General features: G+C 45.4%; 1 long non-coding RNA gene across 1 annotated transcript in view; it reads left to right on the top strand.

Annotated features, from left to right (window-relative positions):
- LOC112932568 (uncharacterized) overlaps positions 1-24095 on the top strand; it is a 425597-nt gene extending 401502 nt beyond the window's left edge. The window contains exon 7 of the long non-coding RNA XR_011995276.1: positions 22797-24095. This is a non-coding gene — a long non-coding RNA (uncharacterized lncRNA). The remainder of the gene's footprint in view (positions 1-22796) is intronic.
- The last annotated feature ends 1787 nt before the right edge of the window (positions 24096-25882 follow it).

Raw genomic sequence — 25882 nt, 5'->3', positions numbered from 1 at the left:
TTCCTTCCATTTTATCTCTGTTGGCTTTTAATAGTTTCCTTTTTCCTGTTCTTTTTTTCTTAAGTGGCTGCTCTAAGGTTTATAGTATCAATCTTTAACTTACCAAAGTCTGTCTTCAACTAATATTGTACTACCCAGGTAGAGTATAATAATACCCCTCCACAGGAGTAATTCCCCACTCCCCCTCCTGCTCTTTGTGCAAATGTGACTTCTGCGTATGTTATAAACTCTCCAGTTCATGGTTAACACTTTTGCTTTAAACAGTCAATTATCTGTTACAGAGAATTCTTAAAGTAAGAAAAAAAAAAAAAAAAGAATTTCTTGTATTTGGTAGTAGTTTCCTGTGGCAGTCATAGCAATTATCACAAACTTGATGGCTTAAAGAAAAAAGAAACGTATTCTTTCACGGTTCCGGAGGCCAGAAGCCTGAAATCAAGGTGTTGGCAGGGCCAGGCTCGCTCTGGGGTTCCGGGGCGAGAATCCGCTTCATGGGTTGGCTCTCTTTAGCTTCTGCTGGCTTCCAGCAATCCTTGGTGTTCCTTGGCTCATGGCCACATCTCTTCAACGTCTGCTTCTTTTCTTCACGTCACTTTCTTTGGATGGTGCCTTCTCATTTCTCTCTGCCCCCGTTTTACAGGCCATGTAGGGCTCACCCAGATTATTTAAGATGATCTCATCTTGAAGTTCTCAAAGTAATTGCACCCTTTTCCCAAATAGGGAAGCATTCTAGGAATTAGGATGTGGACACATCTCTCTGGAGACCACCGTTCAACCCACCAGTGTTAGGAGAGTGCGAAGAAATGGAAACCCTCCCAAGTGGCTGCGGAGAACAATTTGGCAATATCTAGGAAATAGATATAGCTAGTGATTCCTTTCTTGAACCAGAAAGCAAATATATAGGAGACAGACGTGCTTTCCAAAGCCCGGAGACTCCATCCAAGTAGCGGGCCAGATGCTTTTTCCAGTCCTCTTCCTGCGGACCGGGGAGCCCTGGAAAGTTTTGCCTTGATGCTGACGTATATCTCTCCACTCTTCTGTCCGGTGTCAGCCACGCTTCCATTTCCTCTGATCTTGAAAGGCAGCGACCTTTAGTAATCTGGTGTTTATAGTTTCCCACCCTTTGCTCCTGCAGCCCATGTGCTCTCCAAATGGACTCCCTGGGGGTGACCTGTGGCTGCTGGGGTTTACAGGGATCCCCTGAGCAGGGGCAGGAGAGAAGGTCTCATCTTCTTTTAGCTCATTTGTTTGAGGGGATTTCTGTAAATGGAGTTTCCTTAAAGCAGGGAGGGTCGGCCCTGCCATTATTACCCAGAGCAGAGCCGTCAGATGCATCAGTGTTTAGGAAGAACACTGAACTGGATGAATGAGGCGGAGTAATTGGGCTTGGATCCAGCCTCGAATCCCACAGCAGGAAAGGGGGGCCTTTCATCCTCCTGCAGCCCTGCCTCCCTCCTCTTGCTTGCTGGGAGACACCAGAGTGCTGTCAAGGGAGCCCGGCCCAGAGAAGAGAGCTCACAAATGAGATCTGAGGCCCTTTAAAGATCTTGCATCTCACGGAAGAGGATTTCCACTAACAGGCAGGAGACAGATGCACGGCAGGCCTGGAGAGAGACATCAGAGAAGGGGGCTCTCCCCTGTGATGAGGGCATTCAGGGATGAAGCAAGGGGGGAGCAAGGCCGGAAGTGCCGTGGCTTGCTGTGTGTCACCCGGGCCAGGCTGACAGCTTGGCCCTAGAATCCAAGGCTCCCAGGAGGCAGAGCCATCAGGGGTGGGGGGGGGGGGTGAGGCTGGGGGGAGGTGGGTTCACTGTGCACTTGGCTCCAGAGGAAGAGGGATTGGCATGGTTCACATGGTATAGTGGTCAGGCTGGGCAGGGCCTTGGAAATAATGAAGACACCAGCTGAGTTTCTATGTAGGACACTTTCTTTCTTTCTTTCTTTCTTTCTTTCTTTCTTTCTTTCTTTCTTTCTTTCTTTCTTTCTTTTTCTTTCATTCTTTCTTTCTTTCATCTTTTTTAATTTTAATTTTATATATTTATTCATGAAAGACACGTAGAGAGGGGCAGAGACAGAGGCAGAGGGAGAAGCAGGCTCCCTGTGGGGAGTCTGATGCAGGACTCGATCCCAGGACCCCAGGATCATGACCTGAGCCAAAGGCAGACGCTCAGCAACTGGGCCACTCAGTTGTCCCAGGACCCTTCTTTCTTGCTCCTCTCTCAGATCCTAGTCTCCATCTGTCCAGGGCTGAGGAGCGTGTCATCCAGCTCTGGACCACTGCTAAGGCAGCCACAGATATCCTCTCTCCCCTTGTGAAATACCCGACTCCTCTCTCCTCTCTCCCTTTCAAACATCCTCACTCCAGACTTTTTGTCAGGCATGCTCTGATGCCAGGACCCCATTGTTCATTCTGCCCCAGGTCCCTTGACGCCTCAGCGTGGTGCAGACACAACAGTGAAGGGAGGCTGGTGGTGCTGGACTTTGTCCCGGGGGTTTTGGTAAGTCACCTGAAGGAAGGTACCTCGAGGTCAGCTCTATGCCATGGCTGGCTGCTCCTGACCGTTGCTCTGAATCCCCCACCCCCTCTCTGACGGTGATTATTACTGACAGGATCCAGGTAGGCCCTGCCCTCCTGTCCTGCCCACAGCATGGTTACAGACCCCTCCATGCACGTGTGGCTGAGTTGGCACCCGCTGCCACACACATACCTCACAGCCTCTGCCTCACATACCTCACATACCTCACAGCCTCACACCAACTTCTATTTTCACTCTGAATGAAGCCCAGGCTCCTCAGTGAGGCTCACGAGGCCCTTTGCACTTGGGGCTACTCACCACTCTGGCTTTGGCTTGCACACAGTGTACTCACATCTTGGATCCAGCCAAATCCAGAGCTGAGGGTGCAAATGCCTCTGCACTGCATCCATGTGGTCCCCTGCCAGGACTTCTCTTCCAGAGTCTCCCTCTTTGTGCATCTCACTTGCACCCCTGCACACATCTCCCTCCCCCCTCCCCCCAGCACACTGGGGACCCTCTTGGTCAACAGGCTCATTCTGAACCAGAACACCTCAGTGTGGAGCGCTGTGCCAGGACCCCAGACTCGGATCTCCTGACTGCAGAACCTGAATGTCACCCTCAGTGCCAAGACATCCCCCCTCATGTGCAGGACAACTGCTGTCCCCACTTAAACTACTCTCCCAGGCCCATCACCACCATGACGGAGCTTCTGAGGCTTTCCAAGCTGCCCTGGCTGCTGTTCTCTCACTGCCCAGGGCACTTTGGTGGGATCGCTTGTCCACGCACTTGAGGGTTTTTTTTTCCCTTTTTAAAAAACTTTTCTTCTATCAATATTTGATGAGGGTAATTTCAAAGACTTGTTTAGTATGATCTGCACATAAGGAGCCCTTCCGAGTATTTATCACGCTCGGGGTATAATTACATTCAAATCCTGAGACACTGTTGCTAGGTTACCGTTGCTCCAGGTTTCTCTGACTCCCATGCTTGAAGTGCTCCGCCTCCCCCTGGTGATATTAGGGGCAGGGGACCGGCAGGGTAGGACTTACCATTGTCCTAATGAAGGCGAGACTCTGGGGTCTCTCTCTATACTTACATATGTGTGGATATGTGTATATATATATGTGTGTGTGTGTGTGTGTGTGTGTGTGTGTGTATAGAGAGAGAGAGAGAGTGAGGATGTGCATGGTATGTGTGGTATATGCAGGGGCACTTTGCATACCTCCCCAGGTGGGGCTGGATGTGCAGATCACGTGGTTCATGCAAGCAAGATTAGAGAGGCAGGGAGGGCATAAAGAGGGCAGTTGCTGCCTTGAAAGACTCCCCGGGAAGGAATCATCTCTCAGCCTTCCCTTCCGCCCGGCTTCTCTCTGAGAACCTAGCACGCATCCTGCATCCTTCGAGGGCCCCAGGAGGAGTTCCGTTCTGACGGCAGGAGGCTGCCCTTGTCCAAGGACACAGGCTGCTTCTGAGGGGAAAAGCACCTGCCTTCTGGGCTGAACAGTAAGGGAAGGTGAAAAATCAGGATGAAGAGCCCAAGGCCAGCCCTCCTCCACGGGAGGCTCCCCCCAGCACAGCAGCACGGTGGCCTCTAAAAACTGGGGGACGGGTGGATGGAGTCCTGAACCTGAGGGGCTGGCCCCAGTGCCTCGGGGTCGGGGGTGTGGGGTAAAGGGGCAGCGGCCCTTCTTTCAGGCCTCACATTCCCCAAAATTCTCAAATGTAGACTTTTGATGTTATTTCCAAATGGGGCTAAATCACAACCATTGTTCTTCTTTTCCTCTTTCTTTCTTTTTCTTTTCTTTTCTTTCTTTCTTCCTTCCTTCCTTCCTTTCTTTCTTTCTTTCTTTCTTTCTTTCTTTCTTTCTCTTTCTTTCTTTCTTTCTTTCTTTCTTTCTTTCTTTCTTCTTTCTTCTCTTTCTTTCTTCTTTCTTTCCTCTCCTCTTCCTCTTCCTCTTCCTCTTTCTTTCTCACAGTTAAAGGAGACAACTTGCTAAATGTAAGCCTTTAAAATATACCACACATTTATAACTCTGTTTTGGCATTTACATCTCTTTTCAATCGACTGAGACCTCTCAGCATAAAAAGTGGCCTGCCCCCTGTCTACCTTGGACAGCCCGGTTTCATTTCTCCCTGCAAGTGCGGTGCCTGGCACCTTGCAGTAGATTGCTAATCCATGGATGCTGCCTGTGTGGCTGCACATTGATTAATGGCCGGTCAGGGCCAAACCCACACATTTGTGTTTAATGCACTAATGAGTCAGCACCACTGGCCTTGGAAAAGAAAAAAGGCAAGTGAAATCCAGGCCGATGGGTTCAGGACTGAGTTTAGCATTGGATTTGCATTTCCTGACTGCGGCCCAATCTATTTCCCATTGGCCTTTAGAAATGCACTAGATTGAATTGTGTTTCCTATTGCAAATTTTAAATAACGTGGATGATACAGTAGGCTCTGCTCTCCACAATCCCCTGGGTATAGCTGCAAATATGCTTTTAAACCTCAGAGCAATTTCCCCAGTCATCACAGAGCAATAATTGCTATTTAAAAAGAATATATACCCACATACACACACATAGTGTGTATAGCTCATCGGTGGGGAATATCGATTGTTGTCAATTTTTAATGCAAAAAATAATTAAAGACTTAGCATCTGTTCTAAATATTTACAAACAGATTAACTATTAGTGTTTATCTTCAAAACCACAAGCAAGATCTGGAGATAATTCTTTGAGACATCAACTGGGTAAAACACATTTTGTTTTAACATGAAAAGTTCCTAAGCTTTTGTGTCAGGGGATGCCACAGAGAGTAGATTTTTACCAGTTGTTGAGAAGGTTAGCTAAGCTGGTGAAGGCTGATTCTGTACAAGACTGGCAAAGGATTCATGGATTCTTCTAAATGATACTGGAGAGTGAGAAGGTGAATTTATGCTGGATGAGTGTGAGATTCTTTGTCTTAAAGAATCACACATCTGATCCTTGTGTTTGCCGTTTGGCTTGTTACCAACAAGAATAGTCATTTCTGGTTTTGCTGACCACAGGGCCTTGACTCTGTCTCTGCTCTGGAGGTCTTCTTCTGAGAGAAGTTAAGGTAAGGCAATTCAAAAATAACTATCTGTATCATCCAGGAAAATGAAACTTAGACCAGAGATTTCAATCGAGGGACTTTGCTATAGGAGAATAGTTACAGCAGGGTTGGAGGAACTAAAAACAAGGGATGGTGGGGCAACCCAGGGATTAACAAAAGGTCAAAAAGAGGAATCACCATCACCCAGGCTGGTGACGCAAAGGATGAAGATAGAGTGACTTAGAGCCCAGGAGCTGGGGCTGCCTGGTGGTTGCTGAGGCCAGGTGAGCATAGCTCTCACCATGATGTCTCCCTCTCCCAAGGTGGAGAGAGGGAGAAATTCCCTGGATTCTCCCCCTTTCCTGTCTTCCATACTCTTTTGTTTGCCTCCCACTGGCAGAGCCTAACCAGAAGCCAGTGAGCATGAGCACTTGGGAAAAGCAGTGGGTGGTGTCAGGCTTCTGAGGCTCAGTGCAGTGAGGGACACAAGGACAGATCTGAGGGTCGTTAGCAATTAACTGTCATACCAACTCAGGCCCAGTGCCAGATGAGGAGAGGGAGATAAAATAGTGAAGGAACCCAGAGGAGGGAGTGGATGTTTCTACAGGGGGAAATCAAGGAAGGCTTTTTAGAAGAGGCACCACCTACAATGGACCTCAAAGTATAAAGAGGATCTCATCAATAAGGCTAGGGCTGAGTGATGGAAAGACAGAAGACACTCATCTGTAATTGAAGGTAACATCCAATATGAGGGAAAAAATGCTTTGAGATGAGAGGAAATGAAACCAGACTGATGGGACTGGTTTCCATGAGGTATAGAGTCAAAGAGACTGGGTTTGATTGAAGATGAGTCAAAGGAAAGGGCTATCATGCGTTGAGTTGTTTAGGAAGCCGTCTCTGACAGAGATTGGTGTGCCGGGAGTTTATGAGAGGGTGCTCTCAGGGTCAGCACAGGAAAGAAAAAGGACGCAGGTCAAGATTGGGCAGAGGAGGAGCTGGACTGGGATGCGGCCACTCCAAGGCCTCAGCCAACCCCATGGGGAGCTCCAGAGCTGAGATGACCCTTCAGACTGGTCCTGAGCTAGGACAAGGAAGAGGGGCCTTTCTTTCACTGGCCAGTCACCAGGTACAGGCTGCTCCACCAAGATGTGTGACTCCGGGTGAGGCAACTCGCTTTAGTCAAGGAGCATTCCCAGCCAGGGTGGGCAGTGCCAGTAGCACTTCCGTCTGTGTGTGTGGGGGGGAACAAAGTCCTTCAGTTCCAGTGTAGGCAACACAGCAGAGTGTCCCTAGGCCCAGTTGAGGGAAGGAAAATTAAGGGTACCTACTCTGCACTGGGAAAAATAAGGGTACCTACCTGCACTTCACACACGTTACTTCACTTCCAGGCCCCCAGCAAGGTCCACATCTCCAGCCTCATTTCACAGGCAAGGAGGCTGAAGCCCAGAGAAAGTGACTTGCCCAGTGTCCCCAGTCCATAAGTGATGGAGTCAGAGTTTGAACCAGGTCTGACCTTCTGCCCACGGGACCACGAGGAACTCTCATGGTGGGGAGCCCCTTTTCTCTGAAAGTCAGGAGATGACGACTGAGAGTGAGGGGTCAGTGGTGAGATGGAGGCTGGCTTCTAGAAAGCAGAAAAAAAAATCAGAAATGACTTCAGAGCTGAATGTGATAAAAGAATAAAAGGATTGATTACAAAGCAATTGAGAGAGCCAGGTGAGTTGAGATTGCATGGAAGTTTTCTGGCCCTTATATTTGTTTATATTGTTTTTTGGCCCTTCTGTTGTTTTATATTTTATAATATAAATATAATGTTTTATATTCTTTTTTGGCCCTTCTGTTAATGAAACCCTCCTACTTAGGTTGAAGAATCCTCCATTGTATGAGCCTAGGTGGGAGAAACTGAAAACAACAGGTTGTTACTTTGCCAGGCTCCTCTGTAGCCCAGTGGCGCCCAGGATATGGGCTCCCCTGCTCACCCACAACCCCCAGCTTTGGTGCACACAGACCGTAGGAAGGCGGGGGCCTTGGGGAAGCTGCTCTGGTGGCCACAGGGCTTGGGTGGGGGTGACCACACAGGGTTTGGAGATGGCACTGGGACCTTGGTGGACTGTTTGGCAGCATGATTTTGAGCACATTTTGAACATTGCTCCTAGCTGGCCTCTCCAAGTCTGGCTCCTTAGCCCTCCTGCCAATTCTGAGTGACCCAATCAATATCCTTTAAAAAACATTATCTTGAAACAATTTCACAGTTGTAAAATATTGCAGAAATAACAACCCATAAACACTTCACCCAGATTCCCAAAATGCTAATAACATGTTACCACACGTGTGTTTTCTCTCTCTCTCATGTCTTTATCTATCTATCCTACTATAGTAAAAATTGTTTCAGATAAGATTCATCAATGGATGCTAAATTAATGCTGGAAAGAATGCTCTCAAAATATATCCCCTTAATTATAGAGAGGAAAGAATAGCTTTACAGTAAAGAAACCTGGTAGATGCCCCCCTTAACCCAGAGATCAAACTTAATATCACAAGCAAGGGGACAAATCAATACCGTGTGCCCCTTGATAGGACATGCCAGATGAATACACCATCACTTTGGTGACATTCCTGCAAAAATGCACAATCTGAACTCACTATTGAGGAAACATTAGAAGAAACCAAGCTAAGATTCATTCTACAAAGTGAAAGGACTATTTTCCCTAATATGGTTTTAGTAATTAAGGCAATACTCTATCCAAGTGTTTTATAACCCGCATAGCACCAAACCAATGTAAAATCATTCTTGTAGTTGTTTCCATGATGAAGTCTATGCTAGTGAGGAAATGCCTGAAGGGGGCACCAAGGGCTGACTGACATATTGCCAAGGACACTTTCTGAGGACTAGCTGTGCCCAGCACTGTAGCTATACGGTAGGTTGCATCCTCCCTATTATGAGCTGCTGTGTGGCAGTGGTTAATGGCCAAGGCTCTTGATTGAGTTTCTTCATCTGTAAAATGGGGAAAATGATAACGCATGGTTCACAGGCATGAGGCTAGGATTAAATAGGATACAGTGTGTAAGGTGTTTAGCACCATGCATGGCTACCATGAACACATAAATGTTGACTCTAAGTGTGACCAGAAGGGTGTTGGATTAGATGATGCACTTGAGGTCACTCAGCCTTGAAAAACGAACTGGGTATGGGGCCCAGATTTGCATTTTCCACACCAATATTCTCCTCTGGGTGAAGCAAAGAGATGAGAACTAACAGAGGGGGCTTGGACTAGATATCAAATGCCCATTTCACAGACAAGGAGACCAAAGGCAAATGGAGAGCTCTGGTCTCCCCTGGATTAGTTCCCTCTGCCCCCTTTGCCAGCTTCCTCTCTCACCTCCACTTGTGTTAACCTTGGTGCCTGGGAGGTAGGCAGAGAGCTCATAACTCTGTAATTGCCTTGTGGATTTTATGGGGCCATATAACGGTGTGCTGTGCAAACTTTTATGAGTATTTATTTTACAATGTCTATTGAAATCATTAACACTTTCATTAGGCAGATTCAAGGGCCATGAGAGGCTTGGCTTCCCCACTAAGACCCCTTTTGTCTGTAGATTTTAAATAAAAGTTTAGGAAAACATTACATGCTCATCCCAAGGCAAGGAGGTGTTTTCAGTGTCTCGCAGATCCAGATAGAATTAGAAATCCAGGATCAACTATTTATCCTTTTCAGTTCTGTGCTGGCTGGAAGGGGACAAGTGGAGATTACTAGACCAGTCAGTCCACAATATTTATTACTTCTCCTTGAAACTTGGATTTCGCTGGCAAAGCTGATTTCCGAGTGACCTCATGCCTTCTGAGATTGCATTTTCATTTTGGATTCCATAATTTCTGGCAAGGTAGGAGCTTGAGCACTGGACATCAAAAAAGATAAAAATACCATTCTTACTTCCTTTGAAATATGTGACTATACATTATTCGTGGCTGTATCTGATAAAATTAGGATACTGTCTCTAATGTACTTAAAATCTATGGTAAAGACTCAGAGTTGTTTATCAGATTTTTTTTTTTCTTTCTAAGTGATGCCTTAAGCTCATGTTGCTAAGAGAATTACTGTGCTTGTGTGAAGTGATCATTAGCAAGAAGTGAGCTAGTACCTGGAAATTTATCTCTGGTCAGGTAAGATCAGGACAGGGATGGTTTACTTTCTCAGGGCTGAGGCCTGTCAGGAAGCTTACCTAATTAAAATAAATGCACATTTTGTGCACTGTTTGACTCCCCCAACTATATTCAAGGAAATGTCTGAAGAACTATGAAGAGAGATGCAAAATCAAATTGAATCTTCTTGTCTAGAATACAAGTTGTTTTGTTGTTGCTGTGTTTTTGCTCCTTGTGGATCTTGCTTGCAGTGGGTGGAGTTAATCCTCCTCAATTCCTGACCCTCTTATCATTACTGCTGCACGTCCAGGCTTCTCTTCCTTTATTTACTTTTCGGAGCACCTGGGTGGCACAGTTGGGTAAGCATCTGCCTCTGGCTCTGGTCATGATCTCGGGGTCCTGGGATGGAGCCCTGCATTGGGCTCCCTGCTCAGCATGGAGTCTGCTTCTCTGGCTCCTTCTGCCCACCACCCCCCACCCCAACTCATGCACTCCCTCTCTCTCTCTGTCTCTCTCTCTCTTGCGAATAAAAATATTTGCTTTTCCTCCTTTATCCCCTATACCACGTTCCCATTTCCTTCCTCCCCCCGAAGCAACTGCATTTGTGAATTTGATGTCTATCTTTTTTGCTTCTATATGTTTTCACAAAATGTTTACTGTTTACTGCATGTATTTTAATGTATATAAGTGGTATTGTGTTCTATAATCTCTTTCCATTTCTTACTCTTCTCACTAAATACTATGTTTTTAAGATTCACTCATGCTGCTGTGTTTAAATCTAATCTGTTTCTTCTAATTGCTGCATAATGTTCCATTCAGATTTCCTTGTGTGAAAGAGTAGACTATTTTGAGGATGAGGTCTATCTGAACTTCAGAAAAAGCAATTCTGTGATTCTGGGGAGAGCAGGCTAGAGTCACTGGGGGATAGGCAGCTAGAAAGCAACTTCAATCATCCAAATGAGAGGTCACTTGGGTCAAGTACAAAGAATGGAAAGGAGAGGGCGTGTGTTAGACTTATTTAGAATAAGGGGATGTATTTTGACTACATATTGTAGTCAGAGGGAGTGAGGAGGAGAAAGAATCAGAGGTGACAGTAGAATTTGAGCCTGAGGGTTAGGGTGGTTTTAAGTAGCAGCGATTCAGGGAAGAAACAATAGAAGGCCAGGATCTGGTGGAGAGAGGAGATGGGATCAGGATGGCCTGAAACCTAGACATATATTTACTCATTCAGTCAGCGTTTATTGGGCACTTATTATATGCCTGGCACCGAACTAGCCTGCTAGGAACACAGGTGGGGGTGGACTATACAGCCATCTCTACCCTCATCAGAGGAAGATAGGCATTAACATCATTGCAAACGGGATATGGGAATACGAAGAGCCCTGATTCAGGTAGGAAATTGAGAAAGTGTTCTCTGGGGACATCACTGTTCAGCTGAATCCTGGATGGGTAGGAGCTACCCAGGTGATGAGAAAAGGGAAAAGCATTCCAAGAGAAAGGTATTCCACACTGAGGAACAGCACAAACAGAGGTGTGGAAGTGGGAAAGAAGTTGGCACATGTGAGGTGCTGGAAGCAGGCCAGGGTGTTTGATGCATCACAGGGAACGAGAGGAGGCCTGCCATGGGCTGGATTCTGCAGCATCTCCTAGGGCATGCTTAACTTTCTGAACCTCATCTGAAAAGGAATGGGAAATATTTAATGTTAAATGTTAGTCATGACCTGCTGTGCTCTGGTGAGCAATTCAAAACCAGGCTGCCTAGAGAAGGTTCTAGAGAGGCAGCATGGAAGGATGGGAAGATTTTTGCGAGTGGGGTCAGTGTTCAGTCAGAGAGGTGGTATGTAGGAAGTCATGGACGTGAGAACTAGCTTGGCATGTTGGAGGAGTGAAAGAAGTGAGTGTAGCTGATGTGTAGAGAATGAGTGGCGAACAATCTGGGAGGATAGAATTCAGATCATCTCAGGGCTTGTGAGCCATTCTATGGAGTAAGGACACTACCCTTTATAAAAGGAGGCCATCAGAAGGCCTTAGTCAAGAGGGAGTCCTGTCTGATGTGGGGGGCTAAAAACCTCATTTAGGCTGCTCTGTGGAGTACAGATTGGACAGTAAGTAGGAAACATTGAGGAACAGTGTTCCTCAGTGTTCCTCACAGGAACTGTGAGGTTCTCCAGATGAAGGGTGGGGGTGGTTTGGACTGGGCGTGGCGGAGGAGATGGGGAGAAGGAAATTGATTTAAGAGGTCTGAGGTTGAACTGATGGGGCTTGATGATGGATTAAAATGAGGGGCAGGAGTCTCTGTCAGTGCAGTGGTGATGGGTTGAGCTTGAGCTGCCTGTCGGATATGCAAATGCAGATGTCCTCAGATCACTTGGATATGGCATTTTGACGTATAGGAGATGGTTTAGAGGCCATGAGATCAATTTCAGAATCATGTGTGCTGTGGGGAAAAGGGAGACCATGAGAAATAGGTGAGATCCTCAAGGAAGATTATGTAGGGACATAAATTGGGAAATACCTCTTTGGAAAATAAACTTTTTATTGTGGATTTTGAATTTTGTTATTCATTTTGAGACATTAAAAATGCAATTGCAGGCAAAGAAAATATAACATAATCTCATATTTCCATCATCATGAATATATTTGATCCTATCTGCTACACTGAGGAAAAAAGAAAAAGAAATAAAATATTTCTTGAACACTTGCATCTCAAGACAGAAATTCATACCCAATATAAACTGACTAAATGAGAGGAGAATATGATGAAGACTGAGATCTCCTTCTGAGGAAGAGGCAGCTCTAAAGAAGAGAGTGGCCAGCTGTGTGCTACAGGGTAGAAAGCCCATGGACGAGATGGAGATCCGCTTGCAGTGATGGGAAGCTTTTGAGAGCACAGAGGGCATAAGGTGAGGAGCTAAGAAGAGAATGGGAAGGAAAACTTGAGTGGACTCCAGTCAAGAAGCTGATAGCGCCCAGAAAGGAAGAAGATTTTTTAAAAATTTGTTTTCTTTTATTTTGCTTAGGGCTAGGAGGCACTTGAGGTCATTTTTTCAGTTCAGAGATAGAGGGAGAAGTAAAAGAGTCTGACTAAGGAAGTTAGAGTGGAACATTGGTGGAGGGAGGTGCCTGAGCTTATGGCAGCTAGGATATGCTGCAGGAGAGGGGGCTGCCCCTATAAGGAGATGGGATACACCCCCAGGCCTGCAGGAAGGAGGACTGCATGGCTCCATATAGAGCGACCTTTAAAGTAGGGAGAGGTTACTAAAGAAGCACATGGTGGATGGCCTTAATCTTCATAATAAACATATAAAGAGATCAACGTCTGCCTATCAAGGACTTGGGAATAATAGAAACATTTTGGATCTGTACAGAGAAGAACACAATAAGGAATCATTCAGGCTGAATAGAAGTACAAACATAAATGGTTACCGTTAGGATTACATACTCTATCGCAGGCACTGTTCTATGCCTCTTACATGATAATTCAATTCATTAGTATAATTTTTATACATTCTTAGTATCCTTATCCCCACTTTTTGATGAGGAAATTGAGGTGTAGAGATCTCCAGCAGCTTGGAGTCAGGAGGATTGCTGGATGCTATGAGGGGAACTGATTTAAGAATTCCCTTAAACCAGCTGGATGAAGATACGAGTGCAGTGGATATGGAACCCCTGTCCAGGCTATTCAAAGAGAGACCCAAGAATAAAGAATGTGAAGGAGTGAAAGCACTGGAGGCCAGGACCAAAGGCAGATTCCAGAGTCTGTGTGTGTAGGTGACATCTGAAGCCATGAGGCAGATAGGCTCATCCAGGGGCAGAGTTGAGAGTGTGGGGAAGTAGGGGTCTGGGCACATATCTGGAGGAATCCCAGGATGAAGGAGTCAACAGAGGAGGGGAGGCTTGCAAAGGAGTCAGAACAAATGTTGGCAGGAAATCAGGGAGTGAGGCAGTGGCATGTCACTAGAGTAAAGGGAAGGGAGTGGGTATCAAGGAGTAGGGAGTGTCCAATAGGGCAGTGAGAACTTGGCAGGTGAGTGAAATGAGGACCCAAACATGCCCATTGGATGTGGGCATGTAAAGTTCTGATGACCCAAGCAAGAGCTGTTCCAGGGGAGTGATGGGATCTAAAGCAAGCTGGGAGTTGATTGAAGATGAGTGAGAAGTGTTAAGTAGGAAGCATGAAACTACCTTTCCAGGAGGTTTGGTATCAAGGGTAAAGAGGGCTGAGGCAATTACTGGAGGAGTTCACAAGGCAGTGTTTGAGTGGAAAAGACTACGGGTATTTAAAGGGGCATTTTTTCTTTGAGAGAAATCCATTCGAGAGGGAACTAGAGAAAGGAGGGATTGTGGATAAGGTGCCTCTCCTGACAAGGCAGGAGAAGATGGATCTTAAACCATTTGGACGAACCAGTCTTTGTTGGTGGGAGGGAGAAAAGGCCAGGGAACAGGAGGGAGGGGGTGGGCTTGCGTGCTTGGTGGTGAGTGGGCGAGAGAGTTCTGGGGAATAGACTCAGTGTTCCCCATGAAATAGGAGGCAGGGTTGTAAGCCAAGAGTGAGGCAAGAAGTGAGGGTGTCAGAGGTTTGAGGAGGGCATCTCCGTCCCTCAGAGCTGATGAGAGGAAAGTGGTATGCTTGCTGGGCGGTGTTGGGAGTCCATCTGAGAATAGTTACTGGGAATACATGGTGAAACTGATCTGCCCAGTGGTACTTTCTGAATAAAACTCAGCAGCTTGCTCTCTGCCTCAGAACACAAGGAGAGCTGGGTCCTTTCAGAGCTGGCTTTTTGCCAGATGGATGTGATATAAAGCCAGAGAGGCAGAGGAGTAGCAAGTTCTAAAAAAGTGCTATGGAGTAATAGCCACAAGATGGGTAAGATTTGATAAAGAAGAGAATAAAAAGAGAGAAGCTAGCTGATGGATGGGCACAGAGTAAAGGGGTTTAGCTATCTGGAGGTCCCAATGGAATTCTAAAATCACTGGGGAGAAGTTGACTAAGCTACATGGATAGGAAATCAAGACCTGTGCATAAAAGAAATCATGATGACAAGATTCAGGTAGTTTGGGGAATAAGTAACCAATGTGGAATAGGGAAGAAGATCACTGGGGAGGAGGAGGTCAAGAGACTGAGTGATCAGAATATTGGTTGGTCATCCGCATGGACCCGGAAGCCACATGACTCCAGGGCCAGAGTCATCTATGAATGAGGATGGCAGGAATCACTGAGCAGGGGAAGAAGGTGGCATGGCCTATAGCCTTGGAAGGTGGCCTAGCCTATAGCCTATAGTACTCTTATGCCTGAAATGCCACAATTTGAGATTCCTTCTTTTTTCTTTTTCTATTTTTTTTTTTGAAAAGAGAGAGAGAGTGCACAATTGGGGCTGGGGGTGGCGAGAGGGTAGGGGGAGAGAGAAAATTCTAAGCAGGTCCCAGAAGCATGGAGCCTGACACAGGGCTCCATCTCAGGGTTCTATCTTACAACCCTGAGATCATGAACTGATCTTAAATCAAGAGCTGGATACTGAACAGATTGAGCCACCCAGGTGCCCCTGAGATTCCTTTTCTGACTTAAGATGTCGTCCCCTTGAAGTTGCAAAGATTCCGAGGAAGAATAATACACCAAGCCTTGTGAATCATTTACTCTTTGGTATAAATGAGTTTCTCAGTAGTTCACAGAGAACACTTTTTGGCCAAGAGAACTAAAAAGGCATATGGAGTGAGAGGAAATGGCTAAGCCTAGAAAATGTCATCACAGTCAATCCCAGGAAGCAACACAGGGCAATTGGCTCAGTGTAGCAGGGAAGTTGTAATCAGGCAGGTGGAGTTCCACTGGCTTACAACAGCGCTGTGAGCAAGCAGAGGGCACCATGAGACTTAGTTCAGGCTTCCAGCTCACTGGAGTTGTGTGAGATCTAAGTAGGGATCACGATCCTGGACAACTAAAACAAACCACAATTTGCCCTAATAAAGACCATTTCTAGGCGGCTGGCTGCTGACCTCACTGCCACTGCTGCGTAGCAGTGAATTTTCTAATTGGAGAGGTAGGGACTATACAGACTTTGCTATTAAATTATAGGTCCCCTCTCATAATGGGAAGCAGATAATATTCATGCGTTTTAAGAAACTGATCACATTGTACTCGTATGTCCATCCATCATCCATCCATCCCAAACCAAACATTTATTGATCAATTTCTATCTGCAGGCCTTTTGATGAGAGGTATGCAGAGATATGAATAAGACATAATTCCATTCTTCAAAGAGATCATCACCTGGGTGAGGGATAGAAAGAGAAGTTAGATAAAGAAATAAAATGCTGTTTGGTAAATTCTGTAACAGTGAATTGCACAAAATAGCTAGGGAACATAGCAGAAGAAGTAACACTTTGCATACAATTTTTTTTTTCTAAATCAGAATATAAGCAAACTAAAGCATTGGTCAGAAATGTCCTAAAGTAGTCAGTGCCTTGTTTGGGTTGGGAATAAGACTTATGTGCTAAAATTGCTCAACATTGCTAAAAATAAAGTTTCAGAAGGTCCTAGCACCTGGACAACTGTCCTGGTGTTGGCATGAATGGGATGTATTTTGCTGCGGTTTTGAGATGAAGAATATTCTAAATTAGTAGCAGAAGTATCGTCTGAGTTAACATACCTATACAATGAAGAGAATCCAAGCGAAATCGTAGAACTGCGATTTTCCTCCCACTTGGGAAGATATCAGAGCATCCTTGAGGCTGATAGGGAAGGGATCCCAGAAATCTATCTTTGGGACACAGAGCCTGAGATCTCAACAGGGCATGGAGACTTGAAAGCCCTCCCCCTTGCACTACTTTCTCTTTCATGTGTCTAAAAGCATGATTTTCAGCTTGAGGTCATAGCACAAGGGTATGTGGCCACACCTGTAATAGCTAAAAATGATTCACATACCCACCTCTCAATAATAGTTTCAGAGTTATTTCTATGATGATACAACTCTCATTCGTGTTTGAATCTTTTCCCAGTGGCATAGAAGGGGATAGATTTATGGCTCTGAAGGTAATTCTGCATGACCGGCCCCCTATCTTATTTCTAACGCATCTTTCCTACCATGAAGACCATTATCATTGACACGTGTCAAGGATGACATGGGAAAGGTTCAGCTGGGGGACTGGAATTCTGTGGTATCTCTTCTCCAGGTATAAATAGTTGATATTGCAGTGAAGTGCTTATGATCCAGTCATTCATGATTCTTCTATAAAAAGAAAAGTTTAAAAAAAATGATATGCACTAATTAAGTTTACTCTGTAGGAGGTGAATAAGTTCAAGGTTTCAATGGGGTCTAGAAAGAAATAGAACGGCGACGTACGGATTGGTACTTCTGAGTGGCAGCTGTCATTAATTGCTGCTTGACCTAAGGTTTCCTCTTATCCTCCAGAAATCCTTTTAACACTCTCTCCAGCACCTGCCTGTCCATGAACTTCTGGCCTCCAGATCCTTTTGGCTTAGCTTCTGCTTGGGGTCCCTGCTTCCTGATCTCTCTCGAAGTCCCTTTAAAAGACAATTGACTTTTTGTTTCCTTTTCTTTTGTGGTCAGAGCACAAAGAAAATGAAAAGTTCCTGTGGTTCACAGTCTGGTTCCCTTCCAATCAGGTTGTCTTACCTGATGACTGAGTCACCGACACTAGTCTCTGCTCAGTACCCCCTGCCCCGCTCCCTCCACTCCCCTGCCCTGCCTTTTCTGATGAATTGCCCCCTCAGACACATTAACAACCCTCTGAGCCCTGGAGCCTGCAGTGAGCAGGATCATACAGTTTTCTTTCTTCTGACAGCCCTTTTCTTAAAGAAGCCAAACTCTTTTGGCCTTTCCAAAGTTTAAAAAATAGCTTAAATATGCCAGAGCATGTGTTCAGCGGAGCTTCATAGTACTTTTCATATATCCAAGTTACTAATTTTCAGGGACCTGCCAACATTTCCATTTTAAGCTTGTAAGATTAGAAAGAATAATTTGAAAATATGTCAAAACTTTACATTTTCCATCTAGGCCCTGGGTGGAGATCATCTTGGGGTGGGCTTTGCGGTGTCTTGGCTACTTCTCTTTTTTTCCCATGGGTTGCCACGCTTTGTCCATTCACTGGAGCGCAGGAGGTGGGGTATAGCACAAGCTCAGTCTGCATTATTTTAGTGAAGCGCTAGAGGCAGAGAGAATGGAAGATGAGAAGACTATGACTCTATGGATTAAAATCAGATGTTACTTATAATTACATCGCAGGCTCGAAGCTTCGATAGCTGATAACGTGCATTGAAGAGTCAGGTAGTGGCTGCGTAGTGCGGTCCACCGAAGAAGACATGCACCCCTGGAAAGAGTGATGCCTCTCCACCCTGGGCTTAGGCTTCTGTTAGGCGCCCCCATTCATTTCACTTTCCCCATAACACACACTCACACCCCTTTAAACGCTCAAGACACACCCTCATCTCCACTCACCCCCTCACATACACCCTGTCACCACCACAACATACTCTCATATCTACTCATACACACTCACAGCCACACACTGGTGCACACTCACATTCGCACACATGCTCTCACACACAACATAAATGCATTCATTAATACACATACACACCTTCTCAGAAGTGTGCTCCAGGGGGCAGGGTGCTGACCTTGAGCAGAATGCAGTGCAGAGGACCCTATACTGGGAATGAGAAGATTTGGTTGGCTGTATGACTTTGGGCAGACCCTTCCCCTCACTAGGGCCTCAGTGTCCCCACTTGGAAAATTAGGGATGTGAACCATAGAATGCTAAAGTTTGCTCCCAGTCCCCATGCCATTAGGAAGAGCCTCTCCCTCTTTCCCATCATTCCTGCACTGAGGGCTTCTCGGAAACTGAAAAAGAAGCTGAAGTGATTAATGAGGGAACAGAGATGAATCCATTTCAGTCTTTGCAGTTAATGATTTTTGTAACCTGCTGAGCTGGTCTGGCACCTTCAGACCTGTTATTTCCGGTAGTTTTTTGTTGGTCTTTTCCAGGCTTCCAAATAACTCCCCTTGACATGGCACCCATCAGTACTTTCTCTCCCTGGCCAGCTGTGGGTGGCGCCAGAGGCCATTTGGAGCTGGCAAGCTTATCACTCCACTCACCCCCTCACATACACCCTGTCACCCCAATTTTCCAAGTGGGGACTCTTTTGCTGGCTGCAAACACCAGCAAAGCGAGTCACTTTGGGGCGCTGACCTTAAAGGGAGAGGCACCAGTGATTGCTTCTCAGCAGCGTCTCTAATGGCCCAAGATGCACACAGTCGCTCCCCCTTTTATATCACTTTGCCACAGGCAGTGCACATTCACACCTATTAATTACTTCGTTTGGTTCTTACAAGAGCTCTAAGAAGAAGAGAGTTCAAATATTCTTATTGCAATTTTTGATAAAAGGTTAAGTGACTTGCCTTATGGTCACAGCTAATGAGGAACAGAGGTGTGGCTGTACTTGTTTTTTCTGATTGACAGACCAGGGCCTTTCCTGAGGCTTTGCATCATTTTTAAGAATACGGATGTCGGAGACTCACTCCAGGGGTGAAAGGGCTCATGGTGTCAGGATGGGGGATGGGAACCTAGCTTGTTAGCTGGATCCTCAGGGGATTCTGCTACACCCTGGATTTGGATGTATGTGATCCAGAGGATGGGCCAGGCTTGGTGTGGTAAGAAAGCTGTGAGGTGTGGTGGGACTGTGCGCTTGTAATGCTGAGGCCTGGCTTGAAATTCTGTGTGATACTAGGCTCCCTCTAGTTGTTCTCAGTCTCAGTCGCTTCACTTGATCATGAGGAAAATGAAGCCTAGGCTAGCCCATTACCCACCCCAAACACAACACACCACACACACACACACACACACACATGCAGGTGTTCGCATGTGTGTGCATACACACATAAGTACCTAAGTATTAGCTCAGAAAGATAGTATCTGGGAAAGCCCTCATAATGCACATGAGAACTTGTATTAGTTAGTGTTTATTGTGGTAACAAAGAGCCCCAATTTGTCACGGGCCTCAAACCATCAACCACTTATTTCATACTGACTTAACGTGAGGGCTGCAGGTGTGGTTCTGCTGGCCTCTGCTGGGCTGGACTGAGCTGGGCTCCACATTCAGACTGAAGAGGTAGCTACTCTCAAGCTGTTCTCATGGTGGAGGGTAAGAACAAAATGGGCAGAGCCAAATCCCCCAAGAATAGTTAAACTTCTGCTCAGACAGGACCTATATCACATCCACACTCTCATTTCATTAGCCAAACAAGTCTCTTGGCCAAACTTGCAATCAATGGTGTAGGGAATTATATACTCTGCCTACAGGGAATCATGGCCTGGGTGGAGAGGGAGTGAGTAGTTGTCAACACATAACACAGCTTAGCATAGGGTGTTATTATACTGCTTACATGTACAGAACCATGAACTTCAACTCCAATGGTTGAATTAACCTCTTCGTTGTCTGGTTGGGTGATTATCTTCCAGTCTAAATGGCTTTAATGCATGAAGCAGACCTTATACTCCAGCAGCGGACCATCAGAGATGCATGAGCCTTGTCCAGAGTGGTGTAGACAGAAAGGTCACTTCTCTAGCTGCTTTGCCTCCTTTTCCATAAGGATAACAACAACCAGCATATCAGGAGCACTTTACTCCCTATTTCATTTTCTCCATAGAACCAGCCCTGGAGCTAACATACTGGGTAGTGGAGCAGCACAAGAGATAAATGGTCCTAGAATTCTAATCCTGGTTCTGCTACTTACTAGGCATGTGACCCCACATGAGTTATTTAACTTTGCTGAGACTTATTTCATCAATGGTAAAAGTGAGACAGTAATAACTTCTTCTGGGGGGCTCTTGTGAGGATTAGAGTCAAAATGTTCTTCATATTGCCTAGAATAATCTCTGGACAGTCATTGAATAGCATCTACTTTCAAAATTACCTATACTCTAAATGCGATCACTTTTTATCAACCTCTCTGTAGCATCTTTTGCTAGTTAGGTGAATATCAACTGCCATAACAAAGAAACTTGATTTCAGTGGTTTCACACAATTAAAGCTTATTTCCTCCATATATTAGAGTTTAACACAGTGTTTATGATTGGCAAGAGGCTCTCCTCCCTGGAGGCTTCAGGAACTCAAGCAACCTCCAGGTCATGACCCCACCATCCCCTAAGTCTTCAGATGCCACTCTTGGAGCAGATGGGCACAGAGGAAGGGGAGACAACATACTGTTCCCTAATCACTTGGGCCCAGAAGTGAAGCACATCACTTCTACGTATATTTCATTGGCAGGAGAAAAGAAAAAGAAGAAAACGGCCACTCTCAACAGCAAAACAGACTGAGAAATGTAGCTTCCTTGTGAACCAAGGAAAGAAAATTTCCAGGAGGCCTGTGGCACATCCCATCTCCCCCTCAGGTCACTGTAAATGGTCCTCTGAGCCCACTCTCACCCAGGAGAGGCTCCTTCCACACTAGAGGAAGAGAGGTCTTGTAAAATGTGAATTACTTAGTGTTGTATTCCTGTACAAAACCCTTCATATCTTCCTATGCTCCTAGGATGAACTCTAGACTACAGTCATGGCCAGCAAGAACCTGCTGGAATGGGCCCCTGCCTATCTCTCTGGTCTCATCTGCTATTCTTTCACTCACTCCACTGTAACCCTAGAGATCAGCTTTCTATTTTGGAACATGCTGGACTTATTAATGACTTTAATCCTTTGTACTTGCTGTCCCCTTAGCCTGTGACAATCTTTCTACCTCACGTTTTATTCACTTTTCTGCTAAAATACTGCCTCCCTGGAGAGACCTTGTTTGACCACTCGATGATGATCAAGGGTCAAAAATGTTTGACCCTCATCTTCTAAAAAAATATTGGGAATATTAAACACAGGAAAAGCAATAGAAATAAGATGAACATCTGAACCACTACCCAGCTTTATCAAGGTTTTACATATATAAGAGTTTATTAAAATGAGGATCTTTTAAACTCAGTTTTGACTGGAATCCAATCCCAATGCGGTAAGTGCCAAGTAGCACCATATTCCAAAGCAAGGTGATAGTGTTAGCTCATCACCCACCTGCTGCTTTATTTTTTTTTTATTAAAAATTTTTTTTTTACCTACCTGCAGCTTTATAGCAGGATAAGTCTGGAGACATCGGAAGAGGAAATTTCTTTGGCAAGAGTGGTTGTAGTAGTGTGGCATGTCCCCTTGCCTGTCTGTAGGAGAAAGAGGAGGGTGTTTCATCTAAGAGAAGGCATTAGAAGAACCACTCAGAGCTCCTGTCCTGTGACTTCTGGAGGGGGAGGTACACTCTGGGATGGAGAAGTCTGAAGAGAAACCTGGCTCACAGCTGAGGACTGTATAGTAGGGAGAAGTATTCTCTAGAGTGAGCTGCTGGATGGCAGGGTAAGAGTGAGAGTCTCCCTATCAGGAGATGATGTGAGGAAGGAAGCAAGTGTGTGCCCTGCTCAAGGTCCTCTCTTCCCCTGTATACATGGGCACACAGGGAGAAGGCAGATGTCTTACAAGACAGGAAGCAAGTTCTCATCAGGAATCAGATCTGCTGACACCTTGGACTTCTCAACCTCTAGACTGTGAGAAATAGTTGTCTGATTTTTAGCCTCCCCACCCCCACCCCCTGCCGTCTATAGCTTTTTCTTATAACAGCCTAGCCTGAGCTGATTAGAACAATAAGTGGTAGTGAGAATTGGGGGGGCTGCTGTAACAAACAGCTAGAAATGCAGCTTGGGAATTGGGTGATGGACAGAAGCTATGAGTGTTTTGGGGTGCATGCTGGTGAGAGAAAAGAGGAAAAGCTGTAGAGAAAGCTGCTATCTTCTTAAAGAACACATACAGAATCACATACAGAATGTTGGTAGAAATATGGGCTATGAAGGCCACTCTGATGAGGCCTCAGATGGAGATGAGTAATATGTTTTTGGACACTAGAGCAAAGGCCATCCTCATTGTAGAGTGGCAAAGAACTGAGGTGGATTCTTTTTGTGTCTTGTTTTTTGGTAGGTAGGACTTGTGAGCGATAAAATTGATAAAATTGGATATTTAACTGAGGAGGTTTTGTTTTGTTTTAGGTAGGCTTCATGCCCAACATGGAGACCAATGCAGGGCTTGAACTAATGACCCCAAGATCAAGATCTGAGCTGAAATCAAGAGTCAGACGCTTAACCAACTGAGCCACCCAGGTGCCCTTAGCTGAGGAGATTTCTAAACAAAGTGTTGAAGGAGAGCCTTGGTCCCTCCTGACTGCTTACAGTAAAGTAAGAAGACAGAAATAAATTGAAGAAATGTTTTGGGAAATAAAACCACAAGGAGGCTTGATATCCAAATCTTGATTAAACAATTTAAGAAACAAGATTTAAAAATAAAGGAGCCAGAACTTAAATATTTGGAAAATTCTCAGTCTATCTATATTGCAAATAAATAAGTAAAAATGAGGAAGTGTGTTTGGAGAACACCAAACATGTGGCTAACCAATGAGATTAGTGTGAGTGTGAACCAAGGACCTAATCAGTCTTCTCAACAGAAGTCAGAAGTAGAGATGGGATTTTACCTGCAGAAATACTGCAACCTGGAACTAAAAGAAAGGGAAAATGAAATGAAAGCAGGCTGCAAATTTGTGCTGTTTCTCAAGAAAAGGGAAGAATGACATCAAAGGTGATTGAGAGATCATCAGAGCTGCCTTTCCCACCACAGACCCAGGGGGCAGAGCGAGTTCCTACTGGGCTTCAAAGGGTGGAGCCACCTCTTTGGTTTGGAGGGCTGGCACCTGAAGGGCAGAGCCACTGCAGAGAGCTCTGTGAACAGCAGCTCATGGAGCTGAAGGAATGGGGCTACCTTGCTAAGTTGTGGGAGGGGGCTTCTTGTTACCCAAGGGCCTATAGGGCAGAGCATCAAACCAAAGAAAATTATCCTCAAGTCTTAACATCTCACGGAATTTGCCTTGCTAACTTCAGGATTTCCTTGGGACCTGTCACCCCTTTTCTTCCTCATATTTCTTCCTTTTGGAAAGAGAATGCCTATCCTATGCCTGTCGCATCATAGCATTTTGGAAACACAAACTTATTCAGTTTTGTAGGTTCAAAGATGGAGAAGAATTTGTTTCAGGATGGATCTTACCTCAAGTGTCACCCATATCTGACTTAGATGACATTTAATAAGACTTTAGATTTAAGGGGCACCTGGGTGGCTCAGTACGTTGGGTGTCTGCCTTCAGCCTGGGATGTGATCCCAGCGTCCTGAGATGGAGCCCTGTGTTGGGCTCCCTACTCTGTGGGGTACCTGCGTCTCCTTCTGCCTGCTGCTTCCCCTGCTTGTGCATGCACTTTCTCTCTCTCTCTGTCAAATAAATAAATAAAATCTTTTAAAAAATACTTTAGATTTTAGAATTGATGCTGGAATGACTTATGACATTGGGGCTGTTGGGATGGAATGTATGTATTTTGCATGTAAGACGGACATGAATTTGAGAGGCTCGGTAGCAGAATGTGATGTTCTGAATGTTTGTGTACTCTCCGAATTCATATGTTGAAGCCCTAACCCACGTGATTGTTTTAGGAGATGAGGCTTTTGGGAGATAATTAGGTTTACATGAGGTCATGAAGGAAGGGTTCTCATGATGATATTAGTCCTCTAATGAAAAGAAACCAGAGAGCTCTCTTTTTCTTTCTCTCTACCATATGAGGACACAGCAGTAGGATTGTGGTCCGGCATTCAGAATGTGGGAATTCTCAGTCTCCAGAACTGTGTTGTTTAAGCTGGACAGTATATGGTGTTTTTTTTTTTTTTTTTTTTTGTTATAGCAGCCAAACAAAGACAGAACCAATTGGCCAGAATGAGGAAGCACATGTTAGTTACTGATTTTCTATAAATACCCTTTATCAGGTTGAAGAATTTCTCTTCATTTTGGAGTTGTTGTGAGTCTTTGTTATAAATAGGAAAACGAATAAACAAACTGTGGCATGTTCATATAGAATACTACTCAGCAACAAAAAAGAATAAAACTGTACTTTTAAGTACAAAAACATGGATGAATCTCAAAAACATTGAGGAAAACTTGAAAAGCAGACTTGAAAGAGTACCTACCACATGATCTCACTTTTATGTAGCTTATGAATAGGCAAAGCTAAGCTATGGTTATGGAAATTGACTAGTGGATGGGGTAGGGGTTAGTTGACTAGAAAGAGACATGAAGAAACTTTCAGAAGTAATAGCAATGTTCTCTATTTTGTTTCTTCTTCTGAAACCACAATTATACACATGTTAGGGTAGAGGAAGCCAAAGCGGACTCTTTCAGGCTAAATTGTTTTGTGCCTTTTCACCCAATTCCACCTGTGCCTTTCAGGAGCCCACATATCTTCAGATCTCCAATCCAGGGATGAAGGGTCTCATTTCTAGATCAACAAGAAGTTACCTCTCATAATTCATCATCGGGGTAAAGATTCAAAATATCACCATCCATTCATCTCTCTGCCCCATGGAGAAACTGCATTATAATAAAAAGTCCTTATACTACAAGATATCTTGACACTGAGAGGGTCAGATGCACTGACAAACTTTTCAGACGCCCCAACCCAGCAAGGGAGCCATTAGACAGGGGGGAGTTACAGGTTCTATCCCCTTGGGCAACCACCTTGCTTTCCTCTTTCAAAATATAGTCTTATCTAGGTCAATAAAAATATGTTTGGAGGGTGTGGGCAAGACGGCAGAGGGGAAGGGTCCCCAACCAACCGTCCTGAATACCTATGAATTCCACCGGAGATTTAAAGAGAAAACAGCCGAATGCTACAGAGAGAAGGGTTTTCGCTTCTAACAAGGTAGGAAGGCGGAAAAAAATTAAAAAAAGAATCCAGTCGGGGAGGGGCCCCCGTGAGGAGCCGGGCTGAGGAAGGCGGGGAGAACCTCCAGGACAGGAGAGCCCCACCCCGGAGACGCGGGGACTTTAAAAATCCGCACTGGATTCTTTGCGGTGGGAAAGGCGCTGGCAGGGACCTCAGGCAGGATCGCAGGAGGGGCAGTGGAGCCCCCAGGTTCCCGGGGTCACTAGCAGAGGAGGGGCGCCCGGCCAAGCGCGGTAAAGGACTGGAGCGCGCTGCGGGGCCTCGGGAGTGGGATTCCAGCGCAATTCCAGCACCGGGGGACACATCTCAGGATCCTGAGA

Source organism: Vulpes vulpes, chromosome 11, assembly GCF_048418805.1.
Source record: "Vulpes vulpes isolate BD-2025 chromosome 11, VulVul3, whole genome shotgun sequence".
NCBI lineage: Eukaryota > Metazoa > Chordata > Mammalia > Carnivora > Canidae > Vulpes > Vulpes vulpes.
The sequence above is the reverse complement of the archived record's forward strand: the minus strand, read 5'-3'. Positions and strand labels throughout refer to the sequence as shown.